Below are 16,271 nucleotides of genomic sequence, written 5' to 3'. Positions count from 1 at the left end.
TGCAGTGGAACAATTTTCCCCTACTTTCCACCCCCTACGGACTAACCCAGACACGAGACTCAAATTAAACAAAATGGTCAAGGGTACTGACAATTCTTTAGCTGCTTCTCGTAACACGAGCTAGTATACCATCCAATCCCACGGATCTATTGACATTGAGGTTATGCAATAGACTACTCACCTCCACTTCATTCACCACAATTCCCGTATAATCTTCTGGTTTATTCGTTTCTGCAATGTCACCACCTGGATGATATATACTTGCAAAGTGCTCACTCAGTAACTCAACTATATCAACTGATTCAGTTACCTCCCTACCATCGGCATTCTTTAAAATCATTCTGCCATAGACATTTTTCCTTTTACTTGCTACATATCTAAAAAACTGTTTAGGATTCTCTTTAGCCTGCATGGCCAATGTTTTTTCGTAATCCTTTTTTGCTTTTCTTACCACACTCGTTACCCTTCTGGCCTGTGCTTTATACCGTTCATGTGCCTGCCGTTCACTTTTCTCCTTAAATTCCCTCCATAGTTGTTTCTTTTTTTGCAACTCAAGCTTAATGGTGTTATTCTTCCATTTAACCCCTACTTGATTTATTATTCGGACTCTAGGTAAACAGTCAGCCGTTGCTTCATGCAAGCACTTCTTAACTACCTCCCATGCGCTATCATCTTCTAGTTCTTGCATTTGTACATGTCATGGCACTGAACCAATCAAACTCCTAAGCTCGTCATACTTTCCAGCCCGATAATTATACATCTACCCTGTCTTAACTGAAAATTCCACACCTTTAGCCACCTCCCAAGTCAAGACCCTATGATCACTCTCACCGATTGGTGGCAATGTGGTCATATTTGTTACAGCCAAATCCTCAGATGTAAATACCAGGTCAAGAACTCTCTGATGCCTAATATTTTCCATTAAATGCTCTCGCAGATAGTTATCCCTTAACAACCGCATAAAATCCAATTCCTTCCTCCCGTGTGTCCTCTCCTCACTCTAATCAATGCGACCATAGTTGAAATCTGCCATAATAATTTCCCTCCTTCCACTAATTTCTTCTATTTGCTTGTGCATACTGTCTCCACCATCTTTTCCATCACCTGGTCTATAGCAGCACCCAATTGTATATTCAGTTCTTCTAGCCACAATCTCACACCAAATGGCCTCAAATGTTCTCTTTTCTCTATCCTGCAATTCTACGTCTATTCTCCTTGGCCTGTAGCTCATCAGCTATCATCAACAATACTCCTCCCCATCACACTATATCCATCACATTCAATCCCACTACCTATATCATCTACAGTCAGCCATGTTTCACTAATACCAATAAACTGTGGTCTGGAAGTGCCAACCATGGCCAAAAACTCTTCCTTCTTGTTCCTAATGCTCCTAGCATTAGTGTACATGAATTTAAGACCCCCATTAGCCGCAACCCTACCTTGATGCCTTATATTAACTATCCCACTCTGGTTTGTTGTCCTTATTTGCTCTAGCATATTATATTCATTCTTACATTCAACTGCCTCCCTAAGGATTCTTAGATTCAACTGCCTCCCTAAGGATTCTTACATTCTTACATTCAACTGCCCCCCCTTAATAAATCTAGTTTCCCTGAATTTGCACATCCATTACATTCAGCAACACTTTCTCAATTCTCCTTACACCGTAACCATTCAAATGCAAGCCATCCATCTTATATAGATCCTTTCGCCCATCGAACTGACTCCACACATCCACAAATTCCACACCACTCGTTATATATAACCCACGCATAAAGTCATTCGCAATTATGGCCCTCCTTTTAAACATTTCACTTTCATACCGTGGGAAAAGACTAATCATTCTAACTCTCTCACTCTTTTCTTTTGCTACCTCAAACAATTCATTCCGGTCTTCTATCATTTCCATTTTATCTCCTTTCAAATCATTCGTACCTGCCACAACAATCATTTATTTCACCCTTTCCTTTTGCTCTTTAATAGACTCAGTTACATCCTTTATGGTCGCACCAGGTTGGTACGATTTTGTCAAATCCTCTACTAACACACCTCGTACTAACGAGTCTCCATACAGCACTCTATCCTTCCTTTTGTTCATGTTCACACTCATACGTCTATTTTTCTTGTCATACTTTTTATTATTGGTTGGTTCATTCAGTCGACTTTTGCTCATACGCTATAGCTGCTGTTTTGCTCTTTGTGTCGCACCATTGAACATTGCGATCTCACTCATTGCATCTATCTCATCATTTTTGTTCTCTGTAAAACCATTAATACTATCATTCACACTTTCTACATTCATACTCTCACAATTCTCTGGTACAACCTCGCCGATTCTTGTCATATCCCTATTTTCTTCATTCTGAAGTTTGACAAAAATATCACATTCACGATCCGAATTACACTTCAATTCCTTATTCTCCCTACATTTTCTACACACATTCACTCCTTTATTATCATCTGACCGCACTGCGCAAAGCGTGCATTTCGCAGATAGTACACTGAATCATCTCCTTTACATTACCGTTCTTGAAAGAAGATGGCGAACCATCATTACTGGCCGCCATTTTCCTTCGTACTGGAGCCATACTTACTACTAGCTTATTTTATCAAACTATAAACAACAAAAACACACAAACGGACGCACTAAGATACGCAATGCAAACAAAAGTACGCAATATTAAAGTAAATTTATCAACGATAACTGAAAACAACGCTTATCTTATCTGGAGTTTTCACGAACACTACACACTACGAATTCCTCTAGCGGCGACTTCCTGACATAGATTATGTTATAAAACACTTTAGTACACTGACTACACTTATAAAACTACAATAATATACTAAAATTACACAATTAAATCTAACAAAATATTAATAAATCAACAAAAATCACAAATCTTTCAGGAGTTCTCCGACAGTACGTCCTTTCACAAGCTAGCCTCCACACCAGTGATATATATATATAATGTTGTGTGTGTGTGTGTGTGTGTGTGTGTGTGTGTGTGTGTGTGTGTGTGTGTGTGTGTGTGTGTGTGTGTGTGTGTGTGTGCGTTTATTAACTGACTTAAACACGGAGAAAAAATATTAAAGATTTAATGCTGTTTCACTACTAGTTTCATCGGAAATGCCGACTTCATCAGGTGAATACAGTATCAGGGAATAAACAACATCTTAAAAATATATTGTACTTTAGACAAACACTGGGGTTAGATCAAGCAGTAGTGATGTTTGAAATCAAGTCAGAGCGTTAGTTCTGGCGTGAAGCACTTTGCGTGTGAATGAAATCACGAGTACACCAAATCTGGATTACAGCGCTATGTGAAACTGGTAGGCTGTAAATGAAATTGCTGTTTAGATGGGCAGGGTTGAGCTCTATTTCTTTGGATTCCAAGATACGTCTATCTAATTCATTGAGCATTTATGGGTGTTTGAAGTTAAGTTCCTGTCTATTTGATGTTGTGGTCCTTCAACATTGGTACAGAGAATAAAACGTGGCTGGATATGGCACTAGCACGTGTTCTGTTGTTCTTCTAGGCGGGGAGAGAGAGAGAGAGATGGTCTTTCCTGTCTGCCCATTATATGGTTTGCCGCAACTGCAAATGAATTTGTATACTCCTGGGAACTGAAGAAGGTCGTGTTTTACTTTAGTTTGACTGAGCCAAGATCGGAGTTTTATTAAGGTGAAGAAATATGTTTTAACATTAATTTTTTTCAGGATTTTCGACAGTTTAGGAGAAAGAGAACTTATTTATATGGTAAGGAGATGTAGGCTGTGAGGTTTGAGTTATCTTCATTACTTTGTTTTGAATACATACACTAAAACGATTATAGATACTTTTAGGAGAGTAACCCTTATTTAAGAAAGTCCTTTTGAGGTAATTAATTCATATTGAAGTTCCTCTTCTTCTGACAACAAGGATCTTGCCTGATGAGCTAGTGTGGAAATAATTGCTAATTTTTGAGGAGTGGGTAGTGATGAGACGAAGCATATAGGTATCTATCTGTGTGTGTGTGTTGGCTTCCTAAAGATAGAAATCTTGAGACCATCAATTGTTCTAGTAAGTTTTATGTCTAGAAAAGCCAGAACATCATTAACTTCTGGTTAGGACATGAAGTGTATATTTCGATGAAAATTGTTTAAATGATCGAGAAAGGTTTGTAAGTTTTCCGGGCCATGTTCCTAAATTAGGAAAATTTCGTCCATGTAACGCATATATAGAAAAACACAAAAGACAAAATGCAGAAAAATTATGTATATAATTTTCTGTTATTGTTATGATGATTACTATTGTACTATTGAACGGTGTGTTGTATTACTGCATTGTATAGAAAATTTTGTGCATATTTGTGCCAATGCATATGTTAATACGACGAATTTCTATTTAGATAGATTTTTTAAAAAAATGTATATTGACATTTAAAAAGAGTAAGTACTCTGCATTCTGTACTTTTTGACACTCTCCTTTGCGCTCTCTCCATTGTATCAGAATCACCTCGGAAACCAGAAGATCCGACCTTTGCGGAATAGTGCTAGTGATGTCTTATCAAGACCTTGTAAAGAGGACAAATTACTTCCATATCTTTATATGTCAAGGTTGGTTCCAGCATTGCAATTATTCTCTGAGTTGTGTTCACAATTTTTGCTATATGACCTCTTGAACTTCATCTTCCTGACAACTAAAAGCTAAGATCCCTAATCTGATAAATTTTTCTCGCATAATCCCATCAATATGAAACAACATTGGATTTCTAATCACACCAAAGTGCATGACCATACATTTATTAACATTGAACTGACAGACATTTTCACACTCCTACAATTCCAGCCAATTGAAATCAGTCTGAATAAAGCTGGCAGTTATATTGTAATGTTTCTTGATTTTGCAAAGATGTTTTATAAAGTATCACATGACGAATCAGCTTTAAATTTCATGGAATTGGGGTTGATATTAAATTGGCGACATGGCTTTGTAGCTTGCTAAGGTATCAGAGAGCAATATGTATATATGGGAGAGCAATCTCTCAGAAAGGAAAGGTGGCAAGTGGAATGCTACAGTCTTCTATGTTGGTGTCATTACTATTTAATTTGTATATTGACGCCATGTCGTTTGGCTCAAAGGGATATTTCAGTTGTTTGCAGATCATTCAAATTTGGGAAGCGTTATTAAAACTCTCATGTTAACTAACTTCAAGAGGACATGGATTCGCAGGTCCTATAGACAAAATAGTGTTGATGGCTCTTCCGAGTCGACTAGTACGGTTATCATTTCGGACCGAGGAGATGGAATGCACTGTTCTCTATTGCACTTCAAGAGTTTTAGAGATGACTATGGATATAGTAAAAATATTCTAGGGAAACATAGCAAAGGTGGGAAAGACAACACAGAGTTTTTGTGGATTAATGAAGGGGATATTAGTAAGTTATGACAGAGAAGTGAATGTGCATTATGTGATATTTATTCGACCCCATTTCGAACTACTGCTCACACAGTTGGTATCATGGCTTTAAGGACAATGAGGAATTACTGGAATGTATTCAAAAGTGAATAACTAAGATAATTTCAGGATTGCGGAACGTTGACTATGAGAACAGATTAAGTGTGGATTACAGTGTCTGTTAGATAGGTAGAAAAGGGGCGATATGATAGAGACAAATTGCGAGATAGATTTTGTAGAATAGATATAGGAGAAAATTTTTAAATCAAGGTAGGAAGGGAAAGAACTAGAGCTAATTTATGGAATTTGAACAAGAGTTTCGCCAGAGGAGTGAGGAGCAGGTTTTTCTCATGGCGAATAATGAGCAAGTGATTTCCAGAGAATGTGGTGAGTGACACATCCCTGGACGAGTTTGAGAAGCTGTATGACCGGCATTGTGTGAGTGTGTGTGATTATATCTGAGAATTGTCTTTGTTGTTTCAGATTTTTAGTATAAATATATTGTACATTAAGTGATGTTTTGTAGTCGAGCGAACCTTCCAAAATGAGTCTTTGACGCTATGAAGATATCACTGGAATAATAATACTGTAATAATAATATGTAAACTTACAGATCTTTTTTATATATACTTAACTAGCTTTAATGCATATGAGGCGCTTTTTAATGAACATTAAGCTTTGTAATATTGCTAATTTTTAAAAAGTCATTTATTAAGTAAAAGGTTTTCACGATCATAATTGTACTGTGTGGTAAACACTACCGTTAGGGTTGGCTGTTCGTTGCAGTGGTTATGAAAAATTCCATCGAAATGTTTGTTGGTGTATGATGTTCTTATTTTTAATTTTTGCAATTCCGTGAATAGTTTGTGGAAGGAACGCATTATTTTCCAATCGAATATTAAGAGCTACTTTAATTAATTTCTTCTTTACAATTTTTATCGTCATCATAAACCTATTTTGTTTAAAAATGACAGCCAGCTATCTTATTTTTATGAAACAGCCTTCATAATCTTGCTGTTATTTTACGCGGTATTTTTCGTTTCTTTTGGGTAAGTATTAATCGATGTTTCTCATTTGATTTGCTTCTTTTTTAATTGAACTTTTTAATCACTGACGATGTAAATGTATCGATGTATATTGCGATTAATCTTCAAATAACATTCATTTATAAAGAACAATAACCGAAAAATTGTGTGGCATTATTCCTTTAACATTCTTTAAAATCATAAAGTTTCTAGAATCATTTTCTATTTCATCATCAGTTATCAGTGAAAAGTAAGCTTGCATTGTTAATCCTTTTAACAAAAAATCCGGGCCTTTTAAATAGCCTATACCAAAATTACAGCAAAACTCGATGACGAAAAACTTTTAAAACTTCCGATAAATGACATAGTTACAGGATAGTAAACAAAAATCCATAATAGATCATTTCAGTCTTGAAGAATAGAGTAGGAAGGCATGGGCATCAAAATGAGCCTGCTGTAAGCCTGAAACAATGTTTTTCATCCAGTAAGTTTTCATTTAATTTTAATCATGCATATACAAAACAGGTAAAACTATATTTGCCAAATGTTGATAAAAATTGATTCACTTTTGATTGTTTTTGTCTTGAAATCTATTCATGATATGTAAATGAGATTTTGAAAGTTCATACTCCCCAAGAATTTCCTATAGATCAGATTTATGATCCTTTGAAGTAATGTTTAAAAATTACTTATGGAAAAATGAAATATGACCCTTCATTTTCTTATGGAATAACTCAGATAAATGGATGCAAGAAAACTACAAATGCTGTGTGAGATATGTGTGTATATATATATATATATATTTTTTTTTTTTTTTTTTTTTCCAGAAATAAATTGTGTGAAGCAGACAAACAGTATAATTACAATTACAGTGAGTATTCAAGTGGGGAGGGAATCACTCCCCAAGTAATGTGTTATTAATATGAATACAAGGAATGGAGATGGAGAGGAAATTCGTTGCTTTGGATTTGAGTGAGACAAAATAAAAACGAGGAAAATAAGAGTAGATGTTGTTTTGTTTTGGAAAGGAGCTAATGATTAATAATACTGTAATAAAAAAAAGTGTTGTTTTAATTATCATTAAGAAAGCAATTGATAGACTTGTAAATTATGTTGCTATAGTAATAGGATAATGAGGTTTGTATTTGAATGTAATGATAAACAGCATCACTTAATCAGGTATATGCACCACAATGTCATTACTAACTTCCAATCAACAATTTTATTGTTGATTGGAAGTTAGTAATGACAATTATAATATCCTGTATACCTACACCTGTTGAGGATGCTTGTCAAGAATTTGATGATGATGATGATTATGTAGAAATAATACCAATAAAACAAGAACTAGATATGAAAAAAAAGATGCTATTTGAAAATCAGTTGGAGGGAAGTATTTATAATAAAAGTAATCATCTTAGAAGATCTTAAACTGGAGAAGGTAGAACAGAAATAAAACAAATATTTTAGACCATTAAGTTTTGGTCAAAGAAATGAAGGACAAAGATTATTAGATTTTTGCATCAACTATCTCAAAATTGGAAACAACCAGTCTGTGAAAAGATAAAGCCACAGAATTAGAAGATATAGTTAAGATAATAAACAAAAATCAGTAATAGATTATTTTATCATTGATAAACAGTGGAGTAGGAAGGCATGGACATCAAAATTTGCCATCTCTTACCTTAAATGAAGATCATAGGTTTCTTATAGCCACATTTAAGGAATGTATAGAAAATAAATGTGGCAAGTAAAGAAGAAAGCTGAATTAGTGGATGTTGAAACAATACTGAGGTAAAAGATGATCAAAAATCAGATGAGATCCATGGTCCACAAGTTAGACGAAGGAAATGTAAATGATGAATGGAAGAAACTTCAAGATGCAATGCTAAGGAACAGCAGAAGAGGTGTGTGTGTGTGGGAGAACAAGTGTAATCAGAAAAGGAAAAGGAACACTGTGGAAATGGTAGAATTTAAGAAGCAATTAAGTCAAAAAAATAATCTTTTCATCAGTCCATAAAGACTGGATTAGATGCTAGAATTACTCTCATTATAATGAGAGAAAGAGTCATGCAAAAAGTGAATAAAATAATTAAAGGGAAAATAATTAAAAAAAAAGCCAGAATGAATGTAAACAAGAAAATGTGGTACAGATGCTTGTTAACTCCTGCTTTTTCAAGTGATTTGGACTTATAATGAATTAGAAATAATAATAATAAAAAAAAGAAAGACAATGAAAATATGCAGAAGCTTTGAAAATATCAACTGTATTGTGAATGGAGAACCTATAGAACAAGTAAAACATTTTAGCTACTTAGGCACAATTTTTAGTGAAGATGGTAAATTAAATATGGAAATAGACAACAGAATCAACAAAGCTGGTATGGTAGGAAGTCAACTGAATAAATTTATATGGAATAAGAGAGAAATTAGTCAAAACACTAAATTAGCTGTATACAACACAGTGTTGAAGCCAATTTTAACTTATGGATCTAAGAGCTGGGTTAGAAATAAAAAAACTGACCAAAGACGACCATAGATATGAGAGTTTTGAGAAATATTATGGGTGAACAGAATATCATATTAAAAACTAGGATATTAGAAAAGTACTTAACTTTGTTAGCATCCAGGAATGTGTTAGCAGAGCTAATCACAGGTGGTATGGTTACTTAAACAGAATTGGAGAGAAAAGATTAACAAAAACAAGTGTTCTCTGCCGAATTGACAGGAAAAAGATTCCTTCCTATCAATAAAATTGTTGATTGGAAGTTAGTAATGACAATTATAATATCCTGTACACCTACACCTGTTGAGGATGCTTGTCAAGAATTTGATGATGATGATTATGTAGAAATAATACCAATAAAATTCAAAACCACTTCAAAGAGGAGTTCACAAGTTTCTTCAATACTTTCTAGTAAAACATTTATCAAAATATTGCTCAAGTCCAGATTTCTTAATCTTTCTTTCCTTGTTTTTACCAACATTTTTCTCAAAAAATCTTTCATTTCCTTGCTTACATTCTGCCTATGCTTTTATTTCCCCATCTTTCTGTCTCTGAAGCATAAGACAAAATCGACAAACAAAAGAAATTTTTAAATTTAGTTTTTCACTTCATTTCGATTTCACCGTCTAACTTTAAAAAAAAAAGTTTGAACCAGTGAAATTGTCCTCCTTGATATTCTCTGATCTAAACATTCATCACTACAACGTTCATTTCCCAAATATTTGAAGTCTTCACTACTCTTCAGGAATTGCTCATTTAGTTTAACACCATTAACTTGTACATTCTCTCTGTCTACAATTAAAAGTCATACTCTCACTCTTCTTACTATGTAACCCACATCTGTGTTACATTGTTTCATCTGTCCAGTTTATTCTGTAGCTGTTCTGAATATGTGCAAATCACTACATCTGCAAGCACAGCTATTTCTCCTTGTTGTTAATCATAATCATCTGTTTCCTGATGTTGAAAGTTTATTTTTCACTTGGTTAGAGTATAATAAATTTAGTTTAATCCTTTATCCAAGTGTGAGCAAATAAAGTTTGCACCTGAAAGTATCTTCAGGACTGGGGTAAGGTGGTAAAACACTAGGGCAACTTGTTGCAAAGGTGGAGCAAGACAAAGGTGGAGCAAGATACCAACACTCCTATCTCAGTATCTCACATAATGCAAAACACATCTCCTTGCGGATATGTCTACTGTTATGCATTAAGGGAAGGGTCACAACCCACTCTAGTTTTGACCTTTATTGAGGTCTCTTCAGTGGGAGCCAGGCCCAATTGGAGATACCTGGCAGAAGCATTAGCAGGTCATCTCTACCTATAGGAGTTGCCAAATGGTGTGCCACCCTTTTTTAATAAATTACTCTGGATTTAGAGAAAGATGTTGAAAGTTTATTTTTCACTTGGTTAGAGTATAATTAATTTAGTTTAATCCTTTATCCAAGTGTGAGCAAACAAAGTTTGCACCTGAAAGTATCTTCAGGACTGGGGTAAGGTGGTACAACACCAGGGCAACTCGTTGCAAAGGTGGAGCAAGCTACCAACACTCCTATCTCAGTATCTCTCATAATGCAAAACACATCTCCTTGCAGATATGTCTAATGTTATGCATTAAGGGAAGGGCCACAACCCAGACTAGTTTCGACCTTTATTGAGGTCTCTTCAGTGGGAGCCAGGCCCAAGTGGAGATACCAGGCAGAAGGCAGGTCATCTCTACCTATAGGACTGGGGTAAGGTGTTGTACCACCTTACCCCAGTCCTGAAGATACTTTCAGGCGCAAACTTTGTTTGCTCACACTTGGATAAAGGATTAAACTAAATTTATTACCTGTTTCCTGATATGTACCCCCTTGAGGATACTACATAATGAGGCTATTAAAAGGACTACATGATTAAGTTTTCATTCTTACTAATCTCTTATCAACAATTTCTTTCAGAATTAGTATTTACTTGTCAATATTGTCATATCTAAAATTTCAGACTTATAGGGCATTTCTGACAGAATCAATCCCTAAAGCTCGTCTTTCATTGGGTCTTTTTCTTACCATCTTGGCATAAAATACCTGTTTTGCTAACCTTTCCTCTTCCATTATGTTTAAGTGACCATACCACTTTAGGTTACCCACACAATCTGGAATGAATGCTAACAATGCCAAGTTTCTTCCTAATATCTAATGAGAGAATCATATTAAAATGATTCTGCCATTCATGCTGTCTGTTTAGGCACCTAATTTTTCTCACAACTCTCATATCTGTGGTCTGTAGTCCTTGATCAAGTGCTTTATTTCTAACCCAGCTCTCAGATCATAACTTAAAACTGGATTTAACACCATCTTGTGCACTGCTAGTTTAGTGTTTTGGCTAATCTTCTTATTCCATATAAATATATTCAACTAGCTCCCCACTATACTGTCTTTGCTTTTCTGTTTAGTATTTTCAAATTTAATTTTTGCTATCTTCACTAAAAACTGACCTTAAATAGCTGATATATTTTGCTCGTTCTGTTGGTTCTCCATTGAGAATGCAGTTGAAATTTTCTGTGTTCTTGCCTTTTTTTAAAAAATTTTTTATTGCTGATTTTTATGACAAATCTGTTAGTTGTTATTCAGTTTAGTTAGATACAAATAATTCTAGAGACTTGCACTAGAGGTGTTTAAAGTACATGCATACATTTTGTATGGGTTGGGTTTGTGCAAATAGAAAGATAAAAATAGGAACGTGAACGCACACACACACACACACACTAAAACTAAAACTATGTGCTAAAAAATCACAAATTTAAGTTCATATTGTCTCTAATCCATTGGATTGCGTCCAGGGTAACCTGTAATAGGTCCGTCAATGTACCCTGAAAACTTCGCAGTGGGCAGTGGAATAGTATGATTGACTGTCCATTGATCGGCACCACAGTGACATGCTGGGGATCACACAAGCCCCACTTGTACATCATTGTAGCACATCTTGCATGGCATATCCTCAGGCATTTGAGTGTGCTCCATTGCTGCCTGGGCAGATCCAAGCCAGTGGCCTCTTGTGGAGTCTGTAATGAGGTGTTTAAGTTGTTTTGTTGTTTAAGTAAGCCAGCGATTCTTCCATTCAGTTTCAGGAGAATACGTATCTGGTTGCTGATTTTTCCAGATCGGGTTGTGGGACTTGAAGCCACTAGGCAGTAGATTTTGAAGTCCACGTGGATGGGTAAGTTGTTATTTCCCATACATTTTATCCATTCTCTGTTAGTGGCAGCTTTCCTCCTTATGTCTGGTGGTATGATGTTAGAGTGTTGGTAGCCACTCAACATGTCTAGACTTTATGCAACCCGTGATGATTCTCATGGTATCGTTAAGTTGCATGTTGACCTTGCTGTCATGATGACTCGAATACCACACTGGAGCACAATATTCTGCACAGGAGTACCCTAGGGCATGGGCAGCAGATTTTAAAGTGTTAGCTCCTTTCCACCCCTCTTCCCCAGCCTGAACACATGAGCTTCCTGATGATATTATTCCTAATTTTTAACTTTTGGCAGACATTTTCCAAGAGTGTTTCCCAAAGGATAAAGATCAATTTAAGGTGACTCCGAGATATTTTGGGTTGGGATTGTGCTTCAAAATTTCTCATTTGAATGGAGACCTTCAGCCGTTTATCAGCTTGATGATTGTTCAAGTGAAATGTGCAAACTTCAGTTTTAGAGGGCTTTGGGCAGAGACACCATTTGGTATAATAGTTTATTTGCAGTTTATTACAATTGTTACACTCATATTTTTTGCCTGATATAAGCATCTCCCTAATATTAGGATTGATGCCAAATTGAAAAAGATAGGCCTCTCTCATAAACCCACTCCATTCACTTCTTCAGACATTGTTTCTGCTTTTTTCTTTAGGTATTGTCATGGTTGTTGCTACTGTTCTGCTTAACTGGCTACTATCATTCCCTTACATTCCTTTAAACCCATTATGGTAAATGATGAGAAAAAGAAATTTTTAAAAAACTAGAAAAAAAATTGGTTACTTGAAGTTATTTAAAAAAAAACAAAAACAAAACACTGATATTTCTAGTATAAATTAAAGATGCCAAGAAATTATATTCTTGGTTTCATCCAGCTTTTTTTCTGGAGGTCCACAGTACTGGCACCTTTTTTCTTAAGTTTTTGAAAATTTGCGATTTATTGACAGCAAAATGTATTATAAATATTCCGGTAGATGGTACTGTGTTCGCAAATTGAATTTTTAGTTTTGATTACTTGAAAGTTGGTTCTCTGCTTTCCTGTTTCATAGGTTGGTACGCAACTGGAAACAGGAAGTTGTGTTCACTTCTGATTGCTTCCAATATCAGTTTATCAGTTCTATATTCACTCTGCAACAGGCAGGTGTTCACGTGAGTTTTGAATTAATCTAAGTTAAATCAGTGCAATCATTGTTCAAAATGAGTACAATAAGTAGTTACTTTATGCTAATGAGTAAAAAAAGGAATGCTGAAGAAGCAGAAATTGTTGAATCTACTTGTGATCCTGTAAAACAGAAAACTAGCACCGAAAATACACTTGGTGAAGAGGATCACAAACCAAGACCGAAGATCAAAATTAAGCAGATTCTGATAATGATTGGCCTGAATGTTGTTGGACACTTTTGCAGAAAAATGACTTCTGCGAGAGAAACGAGTGACTGTATGTCAAGAATAAAATGTTGGGCTGTAAAGTGTGTTGTGATGTCGGAAGTCTTGCCGTCGATAAACACATGGGAACGAAAATTTCAGCAGATTTGGCAAATGGTAAAATTCGTCATTTTCGAGAATCTCGCCAACAACAGTTAATGTCATCAAGAAAAAATATTTACTATCATAAGGAGAGTGCAGTACACAATTCATTATGGTAAATGATGAGAAAAAGAAATTTTTAAAAAACTAGAAAAAAAATTGGTTACTTGAAGTTATTTAAAAAAAAACAAAAACAAAACACTGATATTTCTAGTATAAATTAAAGATGCCAAGAAATTATATTCTTGGTTTCATCCAGCTTTTTTTCTGGAGGTCCACAGTACTGGCACCTTTTTTCTTAAGTTTTTGAAAATTTGCGATTTATTGACAGCAAAATGTATTATAAATATTCCGGTAGATGGTACTGTGTTCGCAAATTGAATTTTTAGTTTTGATTACTTGAAAGTTGGTTCTCTGCTTTCCTGTTTCATAGGTTGGTACGCAACTGGAAACAGGAAGTTGTGTTCACTTCTGATTGCTTCCAATATCAGTTTATCAGTTCTATATTCACTCTGCAACAGGCAGGTGTTCACGTGAGTTTTGAATTAATCTAAGTTAAATCAGTGCAATCATTGTTCAAAATGAGTACAATAAGTAGTTACTTTATGCTAATGAGTAAAAAAAGGAATGCTGAAGAAGCAGAAATTGTTGAATCTACTTGTGATCCTGTAAAACAGAAAACTAGCACCGAAAATACACTTGGTGAAGAGGATCACAAACCAAGACCGAAGATCAAAATTAAGCAGATTCTGATAATGATTGGCCTGAATGTTGTTGGACACTTTTGCAGAAAAATGACTTCTGCGAGAGAAACGAGTGACTGTATGTCAAGAATAAAATGTTGGGCTGTAAAGTGTGTTGTGATGTCGGAAGTCTTGCCGTCGATAAACACATGGGAACGAAAATTTCAGCAGATTTGGCAAATGGTAAAATTCGTCATTTTCGAGAATCTCGCCAACAACAGTTAATGTCATCAAGAAAAAATATTTACTATCATAAGGAGAGTGCAGTACACAAAGCGTGCCAAAAAATAAAATCTGAAGCAAAAAAAAAAACGAAACATTAGAGAAAGTTTTCCTAAACACTTTGTCCCATAAAAAAGACATAATGAAAAAGTGTTTCGAACCGCTTACAAAGTTACGAGAAGAAATCAATCATTTAACACTTTGAAGATGAAATAAATTTACAGGAACTTAATGGCCTAGACATGGGATACATTCTTCATTCTGCAAATGTTTGCATCAACATTGTGAGCCACATCGCAAATGAAATGGGAAAAACATTAAGTGAACTCCAAGAACAAAATATCATTACTTGTTAATGAATCGACAACTGTGAATAATACAACAACATTGATTGTTATTGTTCGTGTAGTTCTTCCTGAACTTTTGGCTCCCATTAGTCTTTTCCTAGATTTGATCGAATTATCAGATGCAACTGCTAGAGGAATTCTAAACTCTTTAATTAGTCATCTTGGGTGTTTAGGATTATCTGTAGATTACTTAAAGGGGTATTTAATGTCTGTAATTTGTGATGGTGCAGCCATTTTGTTTGGTGTGCATAATGGTGTAGGGAGGCCAATGCAAGAGAAGTTTCCTAGTGTTATTTTCTGGCATTATGCTAGCCATTGCATTGAATTGTCTGTTAGTGACACAGTGAACAATGTGGAGGGAGTGAATCGCTTTAAGAGTTTCATGGACAAACTTTATGTGACTTATAATGCATCATTTAAGAATGCTAAGGAACTGCAGGAATGTGCAGCGACTCTAGAACTTCAACTTCTTAAAATTGGCAGAATTTTAAGCACTTTCTGGGTTGCATCTAGCTTTCGCACTGTTTCTACAGTCTGGCAAGACTTTGAAGCTCTCATCCATCACTTTCTGGAAGCAAACAAAGACAGCAGAAGAAGCAAAACAGATCGCTTTCTTAATGATGGCCTTTTAAGAAAAATAACGTCATGCGAGTTTGTTTTTGATTTGGGCTCTATGTGTGATGCTCTCTAAGAACTTAGTTCACGAAGTCTAGATTTCAGACAGGAAGATAAAGAATACAGTTCAACTTTTTGAAGAAAGAATTGAAAATCCTGGTCCGTACTACAGTATTTTTCTTCAAAGTCAGAAGAACATGAAGTTCGAAGGGATTGAGCACCACAAAAATGAAAGACACAGTCCTGCAATTAGTTCATCTGCTTTCAATAAAAGTCAGAAAGAAGCTGTTGGAAAGCATCTGCTTGAAGGAGATGATGCTGGTTTGCCTGAATGTGCTAAGATGCTGGTTTGCCTGAATGTGCTAAGCTTCACCAAATGTCGCTTAAATGCGACATTTGGTGAAGCTAAAATTAAAATGTTAGCATGCAAATGTCGCTTAAATGAAAGAGAAGCAGTTTGGTTTCCATGAATATCTTCAAGAAAATAAAGTCCTGGACATACTACTTTCTCTAAAGCACACTTTGGGCACAATTGCAATATTTTCCAGTGAATGTGAAATGGGTTTCTCTCAAATGAATCTTATAGTAACTTCATCTTGGTCATCTCTGCTTGTACGAA

General features: G+C 35.4%; 1 protein-coding gene across 1 annotated transcript in view; it reads left to right on the top strand.

Annotated features, from left to right (window-relative positions):
- Positions 1 to 6,213: 6,213 nt before the first annotated feature.
- Positions 6,214 to 16,271, top strand: part of Bub3 (mitotic checkpoint protein Bub3) — a 94,862-nt gene continuing 84,804 nt past the window's right edge. Inside the window, exon 1 of the mRNA XM_090392387.1 lies at positions 6,214 to 6,491. The gene's annotated coding sequence lies outside the window, so the exon portion shown is untranslated. The remainder of the gene's footprint in view (positions 6,492 to 16,271) is intronic.

Source organism: Typopeltis vanoorti, chromosome 5 (genome assembly GCF_054136105.1).
Source record: "Typopeltis vanoorti isolate ZY-2024b chromosome 5, IOZ_Tvanoo_1.0, whole genome shotgun sequence".
NCBI classification, from domain to species: domain Eukaryota; kingdom Metazoa; phylum Arthropoda; class Arachnida; order Uropygi; family Thelyphonidae; genus Typopeltis; species Typopeltis vanoorti.
This window is presented reverse-complemented; position numbering and strand designations above follow the sequence as displayed.